We start from the raw sequence: 9,368 nt of genomic DNA, 5'->3' as shown, positions 1-9,368 counted from the left end.
GCAAATGAGGTACATGTGGTCCATGACAATGTATCACCCAAAGCAGCTGGTGACAACAGTCCCACTGAGCTCCAATGGCAGAAGCGGTACCAACATAGAAGAAAATGCAGCTGAGTAGAAGAATCTAAAGCTATACAGCACAAATGAAATAGAAGCACTTATTGGCAATTAAGTGCAGTGAAAAAAAGGTATGTCAACAATGCATTCAATGTAGAAAGGTTTTCAAATCTGTCACATAAATGCATGCAACATGAGAGGGGATGCTTGTCCCAGTTCGGAGAAAAAAGCCATCAGAAGGAGTGCATGCAAATAAAAGCACGACTTATTTTTTTTTTCTTTTTTTACAGTAATAAGTCATGATAGACCTGTCTCCGAATCTCGACATGTCGCGAGAAAAACAGCATGTCCTTCATTGTGAAGCAACCCATCAGTTACCTAAAAACTTAATATGGAGAAGAAACCTCTTTTTGACGGATGCAAAAAATTTTTTGCGGGGAAAGGAAAGAAACCTAGCAGCCTTTGTAGTTATAGTAGTCAGTGGCCCGGTCTTTAGGCGGCGAAACCGGGAAATGGCCGCCACCAAGGGCGTCGATGGCTTGAGGGAAGCCAGTGTGGGCAAAAAATAGGCGACCATTTCACTGCGACGCATCATCTGAAGCCACTTGCTTTCTAGCGCGTCGATCACGGCGACACAGAACTCTTTGTGCAGTACGTTCACAGTGGAGCGACCAATCCCAAATAGATGAGCGATCGTTCTGTCTTCCGCGCTTGAACACAGGCTGTAAAGCCCCACTGCGACGTGCTTCTCGACAGAGATGGGCTTCATCATGCTGGTGGTCTGGCGTTCGAAAACAGGACAGCAAGACTCCACTAGGTATCGGAATGTGGCGGGGGTCACACAAAGCGCTTGCTTAAAATGAAACTCGCTTATAGAATAGGCAGTGTTTCCTCGAACCACCTTTCCTTGCGTATAAAACGCTACCGTTCATGAGGGAGGTAGTCAGCCATTACTGCCATGATGCTGAAGTTGTTCGCCAACCACTGGTCCTCTATGTTTCTTGCAACGGATTCGGCAGCTTTCAGGGACTCCTGAAAGTGATGCTCTTCACGCTGGCGCCGGGCTCTTCCACTCAGATAGGCCACTAGAATTTCCTTCCATTCCATATCAGCAGAACCGGACACAGGATCACTGACGTCCGCCATGTTGTCTGGATTCTGGACGTGCTGGAAACTTATCTTCACTTGCCACACTATTACCATAAAATAAATTTAGTGCGGTCGTGGCCAAAAATTAAGTTATATGTTCATTTTTGTGTACTCTTTGCTCTAAACAGCCATAACTCAGAAGGTTATGCTTACATATCACTATGTCGCAAAATTTGTTTTCATCCAGCCACCATTTTCGTATCTGCGAACGCACTCTGCTTTCCCATTTAGCACCGCACAGAGTAAAGTGCACTCCCCGTAAGTGCACTTTATTTTGCGCGCTTGACAGGGGTATTAGCACGATCTAGTCAGAGAAACATGAACAGTGACAGCAGCCATGTATGGTTTGGCCCGCCCGCACCTCCCAGAGTACAGTTCACTGTACCCGGAGAGTATGCGCCAACGTGGGCCCTAGTGGAACTCGTGCACGCACAGCGAGCTTCGTTAGAATGCCCGTAAGCGACTGCGTCATTTTTTGACATCACAACAGTCGGTGCTAGCACCAAGCTCCATTCGGAATGCCAGCATGTTGCTGCGTGCCTTTCTGCAGCCAGCGCAGCGTAGTGGACGCGCACGGAAACAAGGCGTGTATACGACCGTTCGTTTGCATTCTTGATCAGCTTTACTTGCAGCATGTCAGGCATTACATGTCCCTCTGACTGGGGAATGGCTCATAGAACGTGCTCATAGCAATCACCTAAAACAGCGAGGTTCTTTTGCGTGCAATGGAGCCTTGTGAACTTGACGAAAGCTTGTGCTGAGATGGAAAATGACACTGGAGAAGGAGCAATGCATGTATAACGAACACTATAGCTCGAATAGTCTGTTGAAGCCTCTTCTACGTGGATTGCATTCGCCATTCTGTATTTGACTTACAACAAGGGCATGATTACCGAAACTAGTTTTTACCATCGTGTGAAACAGCAGTGCATGGTGCAGATGTCAAAATGGTTGCCTAGGGCGCCCAAGCTGCCTCTATCACGCTACAAAAATGGCTGCCAAAGCCGCGGCGTCTTGTAGAGCAGGAAAAGATGAGGCATCACATGTGCAGCGTCATGCTCACATCCAGCCAGTTTGGAAAGATGTTACTGCCTGATGACACGTGCGAAGTCCGGTACGCGTCCAGAGCGCGCAGCTCAGGTTTGTAGTCTGTGCCTAAGAATACTTGCCAGCGCGATCCACAAAATAAAGACACTTGCGTTTCACTCTAGTCGGTTTTCTCAAATCCGTGATGGTTTCTTACTTGACAGCCACCCGAAAATCAGTTGGTTTTGTAAAGATGCCGATTTATTGTTTATTTCCTCTTTTAGTAGACATTTCAAGCTTCAACCTCATATGCAAGAGCTTAAATGGGCGGCCTCGGGAAAAAGGAACTGCGCTGAAGTGATAATAGATTTTAAAAACCAGCTATCACCGCGCAGTGCTTGCTTCGCGCAAGTAGTTGAGTTCGTGTGATCAAATATTCCTACAAAGTATAGCATCCACAGCTATAATGTGGTGCTTGTTCAGAAAACCTGTTTATTATTTGTGCCGGTCTCCTTCCACGGCTTCTCAAGCAACCCGGCTTTGAGAAGGAAGTGAATTATTGCAATACGCAGAGATGTGGGGAAACCCTTCACTATAACACATCATGCCAAAGTGCGTTCCAAGCACTTCAAGCAAGGTGATTTCTACCCGAAGTATGCATCAGGTATGAAACGGCTAAAGGAGCATGCTGTGCCAAGTTTATTTAACTTTCCAACAAAAGCTGCCAAGAAACAAAGGAAGGCACCAAAAGAGCGGTATACCATGACCTCAACAACTCACTTGGAAGAGCAAGTGGAGCTGGATGCGCCAGACTTTGTATTGCAGTGTGATACAACATCACAGAATGACCCTGACAACTCTTGACCCTAGTGGTGCTCAGAGGGCTGACACACTTGGTGCTTCTCATATAGAAGGGTGCATACCGCAGCACAGGTCGAATGTTGTATTAACGTTCACCTCATGGAGCACAAGAATCTCATCTCCGTCACATTGCCCTGTGCCACCGTCACCACCATCCACATCACTGCTGTTATCGGCACTGCTGCTGAATCACTGCCGCAGTCTTCGAAGTCGTCAAACGTGTCGGCGTCACTGCTGCACTCGTAGGTGCCACTCTGCTCCCGCGTGTCACCGCTGCTCCCGTCTGCGCTGATGCTGGGGTCATCAGCGGCGCTTTCGTCTTCTGTCATTTCGGGCCCGCTGGAGGTGTCCCCGCAGCCGAATCCACTTTGTTGGGAAAAATCGCGTGCACTTTGTTATTGGCGCACATCACTGCTTGTTGAAGTTTAGCAGCCTGACTGTATCCTTTCTTGGTAAAGCAGTGTAGACCATGGCACCACGCAAGGCTCTCCGGGCTCCAGATAACGTTTGCGCTTTCTCGCGCGAGGATTAATCGCACGAGTAGCATTGCTGAGAGCGGAGGCAAGTTGACTGTCACTCATGGTTAGTGCACGGCCACTCGATTGGAGCAACCAAACTGCATGAGCACAAATGGCCACAAGAACCGTATTGGCTACATGTGTCGCAATAAAGTCGTAGCCACTTGGTAATGGTGTCTAGTTCCATACTTTCTGACACCATGAGCTACATAATAAAGATTTACAAGTGGAGTATTTTAACACAAGATCAATAAGTTACTTGAAGAAGGAAATCCTTACTGTCTTGTGCGCATTTGTGTCCTAGGATGGTTCGGTGCAGTGTTGCCAAGTTAGTTACCATCGAAATAACCTGGCAACATTGCAAGTCTGGTTATGACCTCCAGTCTGATATCGATAGTTTTTCCTTGCATAATTGTCAAGTTAGATGTCTTAAAAGCATAGTTCTTTATAAAATTTATGCTTAAAAGGAACAGACGAAAATAAGAGGAAAATTCAATGACTGGCTGGGGTGGAATCATAGGCTAGGCGGTGCTAGCTACCACCCAATACAAAGGATAAAGCAGGTAACGCCACCAATACATAGCCACCCTTCTTCCCGTATCTTGCCGCCTGTGTGATCACGTAGGCGTTGCACGTGTTTGATAGCTTGCAATTTGCAGTGCCATGTATGCGCACGTGCGCTTTCGTGACGACAACCATAAAGCCGTAGTTGATACTAACGAATTCCGGTTGTTTAAGCCCAGAACAGTCTGTGACTTTTCATCCAGCAAATGGTATGAAGTATTTTGGCAGGACGACAAGCAGAGCGGATATTTCAAGGCCCAAGTTGTGCGCGTTTATGGTAAGTGCAGTTGTCATGCCCCGCGTGATATTTCTTTCAGCACTTAATTCAAGCTCATTTCGTTGTGCAATCTTGTAGTGACCAATGATGATGCAGAAAAGTGCGGGATGAGGGTGCCGATTCCACCGCCGCCGCCGTCAGCCAGCGACGATTCGGACGGAAGCGAGGATTCCATGCAGGAGGTAAGAAAGCACACAGCATGCATACAGCTACAACTAAATGTTGTGTGTTTGCGAACCCTTCGTAAAACTGTGGAGGTCAGCTTCCTTAATTCACAATTAGGAAAAGCCTCTACACCATGGCGGCCCGATCGGCTTTGGTGGCAGCTAGGAATTGGGTGCAGTGCTGACAGTGAGGATATATAATGCTCCACGCCTTTCTTGTCATAGAGTTGGTATATTTTTTTGTTTGCATTAGCTGTGTGTTGCTCCGCGGCGATGAAGGGTAAGCTTCATAAGGGTAATACACCTGCCGCCTACCCCGCATTGCAGCTAGTCGCGAAGGAAGTGGTACGTTATTTGCAGCTGTGCCAGCTGGGTGCGAACAGTACGCAGTGTGAAAAAAGTCTTCAGCACTAAACCATACTTCACCCCGCGGTGACGGTCCACGCCGCCAGAGTAAAGATTGAGGTTTTCCTATGTAGGAAAGCTGGTTTTCAGAGTTTTGCAAAAGTATTAGTTCTTTGCAGACGGCAAGCACGCGTTATGCTTGCAATGAATGTTAGCAGAGAAAAGCACATATTTGGGCATAAGTTATGCTAGTACATGTGCAAGGCCTGTTGTTTGAGCAACATATTTACCTAATGATTTTTACATGTTCAGGACATACATTATACATTGACTCAGCCATGTGGCCCTTCACGCATTATAAATTTAGGCATGCATGCATGGCTGGGCCAGCCAGCCTAATGCTTTCTCCGAATGCAAGAGTTCTGATGGCTTATTTTTCATTTTTGCATTTGTGATCTCATTCGCTGCGAACACCCAGATTTTAGTGGTGTTAGCTGCTTTCTTATGCAAGTGCTCTTTTGCAGCCTTCTTCAAGCACTGCCTGGAGAAGCGCTGCAGTGGCCAGGACGTGATGGAGCGGAACCGCAGCCTGGGAAGGACGCTCGCAATGAAAATTGCAGACGTGACGAAAAGTCAACTACTAAAGAACATGTGAACTTCTCAAGTGAAAAACCGTTTTATCTATCCTGACATCCCTGAGGCTGCATGCTGCATAACAGCCAAGAGGTCTGCACTAGACGACCTATTGGGAATTATCAAATATAACCAATATGCTATAGGACAAATAGAGCTATTGGACCCATAGTCTAATGGTCATATACATCTAACGGACCCATAGCTTAATGGCCATATACAGCTATTGGTCCTGAAGGCTTATATGACCAATAAGCCTATTGGTGTCAATAACCATTGTGGGATATACAGATATCCCTCACTGAGTCACGCGACGAAAGCGCGCGCCGCCGGGCGTGGGGAGAGGGGGCACCCGGCCACTCTCCTCACTACCAGCTCGGACGTGACGTCACGCCTATGCACTGGCGTCTTAGGGACGGGGTGATCGACTTTCCTTGAAGGCAACCGGTTGCCCAAGGGCGGGGCAATGTCGTACAGGTTTAAGGAGAGCTCGCAGCGGGAACGGCTCTCTTCTCGCCGCGGTGTTACTGCCACTTTGCCCCGCCGACGCCCTTCCTGCCCGCGACTCCCGGACTATCCAACGCCGGACGACGACGACTTGGTAAGCTACTGAACCTTATATTATCGGATAGAACATTCTTCCGCAGTGTGCTTTGCCTTGCGCTAGGTTAATAAACTGTTTCCTAGTGTACTCTGTCGTTGCCTATTTCGTCCGAACCCACCGTGGCTGTGACTCTGCGCCACGGGTTGGGGACACGAGTCTCGCGCACGAGAAACGCCTGCGTGTAGCCAACACGGAAGCTCGCCTTCCCGGCCGGCTGGACGCGGAGTGACCCCATACCATATAGGCTATTCGTTTTTCCTATTGGAAATTTTTGCTAGGAACACTCGGCCTTTTCTTACACAAGAAACCAGTTCAATGAAGAGGAGGTACAGGAAACACAGGAATATGCCTCTCTGCACATACATGTTGAAAGGCGCATTCAGCGCTTAAAAAGCTTTCACATATTTGACAGGCCGATCCCGCTCTCTCTGGGACCAGTCATAAATGAAATGCGGGTAGTGTGTGCACTTCTGACAAATTTCCAGTCTCCACTTGTGCGTGATGATCCTGTAAACGACCATCCAGTCATGTGCATTATAAGTCCACAGGCTCAGGCACATGCTTAATGAAAATGGCCAACAGCATTCATAGACTTTATTAAAGGAAAACATCTTTTTATGAAACCTTTGTTATTCAGTGTATTATTTCCCAACACACAAAGCAAACAAAGTTTTTCATCTGACTTCTGACGAACATGGAAAGTAGCTGAGTTTTATAAGCAAATATGAATAAGCAACGTTTCATTTATATGGCACATCATTGCTGGTAATGACACTTTGCAAGGAACAAAAATTGTCAAATGCCAGCATTAACAGTGCTTCACTTAATATTGCGTACCACTGATAGTAACATTTTGCGAAGAACAAAAATGTAAAGCCCGGACCCTTAGCTGCATTTTTCCTAACAATCCATGTCACTCACCGCAGAATTTATAAAACAAAACAATTTGTGCACAGTTACAAGTTTTAGTAGCATCTTCGTGTAATTTAAATGCGCAAATTGTCTTCTGAATCAGCGCCATGAGCTGCTGAGGGATAGCCACATCGGTGTTATCAACAGTCCGGCTTGTCAAACCAGGCGCTTCGCAACCTGACTGTAGTGCTGTGGATTACAATGTTTTCTTTAACTGTAGGACCTCCTTCAAAATAGGCTAGGACACTTGAGTTTTTTTTTCTTTTTTTCTTAAGGGCCGCCCGTTAGAAAGGGAAAGCAATATATCCAAATCCTGCAGCAGCAACACCAATCCCTTTCTTTAGGTAACAGGCCTAGGGCTTATCTTTGGTCGATGTTCAAGTGCCATTGGGATGATGGTCGTGGTGTTATTGTCACAGTGTGGTGAAAGAATGGGCCACAGGAAAAAAGCGGTACCGGCAGTACCTTGACCCAGGCAGTGATGCTGGCCTTCTGTGTTTCACCAGAAGTTATCTACAAATGTCTGCGCTCCCAGTCTCCAGCTCAAGGGCCTACCGCCAATCGTTGCCAGTGCATGGGGACAGGTACCCAACGTCAACAGCGCGAGGATCTCCGTGGCCACCATTGCCAAACAAGGATCTATAAGCTCATCTTAGCCAGAACAAGGACATACGCAGTCACCTTCACCAGCGCAGACATCACCACAGGCGAGGCATCATGATGGGAACAATTATGGCAGCGGCTACCAATGGTCAGGCCCTGCGGAGACTCCCACATCGTCAAGCGATCACACAAAACTGCCTGTTTTTTGCGAAGACCCTGAGACGTCAGATCAGATGCAGTGCAGTGACTTTAACAGTTGAGGACTTGCTTGCACTGACTGAATTTTGTCATTGTCATGGAAGGCACTCGAAGCACTTCAAACACTGATATTATATATTCTTGATAGATGTAATGTTCTATCGATGAAGTATCGTTTTAAGAAAAGCTCCATTGACGAAGTATCATTTTAAGAAAAGCGTTGCAGTTGGATTTCACAAGGAGAGGTTCCACTTTTACTGCTCACCGTGCATGAAGCTTGTCGCAGAAGTTCCAGGAGATCTTGCTGGCAGAAATCATGAACAGGAAAACTGCTCCATATGCAGACGCCACTACAGTGGCCGGTGAATGTTGCTCGACGAAGATTTATTTATAACTCTGCCCGATCAAAAAAAGCTGTCATCACTCCTCACGGATGGTTCAGTTGCCAACGTACTTCATGGCAGGCTCCAAACAATCAACCTGAAGCACCAACTAGACACAAATGAGATGTCTGATATTACAGACGGGTCAGTGTACAAGGAATTTAGGCGAAACTTGTCCTCAGATGACCTGAGCCTTATATTCAATGCCGATGGCAGCCACGTCTTCAAATCTTCAAAATACTCCATCTGGCCAATGCAGCTGATCATAAATGAACTTCCACCATATGTGCAGCAAAAATATGCGCTGCTGTCTGCTTTGTCAGTTAGATCGTGGCATGGCGCTCTACCTCAATGCATTTGTCATAGATATGGAAGAACTAAGTATCACTGGTGTGACTTGGAAAGCTGCCACCAAGTCCATGGTTTCAAAGGTGAATATGGTGTTTAAAGCAATTTATAATAAATGAAAGTAATGATTAACCGTCATACTAGCAGTTTCTTTAGTTCAAGATGCACTCAAGCGTGTCATTTTGCATGACAGGTGTGCACATATGTGTTGCATTTCCTGTCATGTGCATTTAAAGTAAATGTCAGCCAATGTGGAAGGGAACCTGGATGTGTCTTCAATATCTGTTAACGCCACTGCACTCGATGCTAGCTAGTACTGCCAATTACCATCTCCTGTCATTTCTTTTAGCACCACCATAGACAAGTACTACCGTGCTTTTCCGAATAGTACACGTGGCACAACTGTGAACCTTGTAGTCGGCAGCCAGTGTATGATGTGTAAAGCCCATGACTTCACTGTGGAAATTAGACGGCTAGCGGAGAAGTGCAACTTCGGAACGTCACTGGAGCGAATATTACGGACAGAATTGTGTGCGGTGTGCAAGATGAAGACGTCCAGCGACATTTACCGACTCAATGGAAGCTTACACTAGAAGAGGCGGAAGACTTTGCTGTCTCGGCACAGAAAAGCTCCCAGAATGCCAAAAGCATGCACTCTGCAGAGCCAGGAGAGGTACATTTTGCCCGTCAAGAGAGCCGTTCATTGAAGCCGCGCCCAAGGCTGGA

The 9,368-nt window shown here is 46.8% G+C and overlaps 1 protein-coding gene across 8 annotated transcripts in view; it reads right to left on the bottom strand.

The window, feature by feature from the left end:
- The window catches only part of LOC149345578 (uncharacterized), a 145,518-nt gene that overhangs the window by 53,818 nt on the left and 82,332 nt on the right, over positions 1-9,368 (bottom strand). The window lies entirely within an intron of this gene.

The sequence above is a fragment of the Amblyomma mixtum genome, chromosome 4 (genome assembly GCF_055824585.1).
Source record: "Amblyomma mixtum isolate Tamu chromosome 4, ASM5582458v1, whole genome shotgun sequence".
NCBI lineage: Eukaryota > Metazoa > Arthropoda > Arachnida > Ixodida > Ixodidae > Amblyomma > Amblyomma mixtum.
This window is presented reverse-complemented; position numbering and strand designations above follow the sequence as displayed.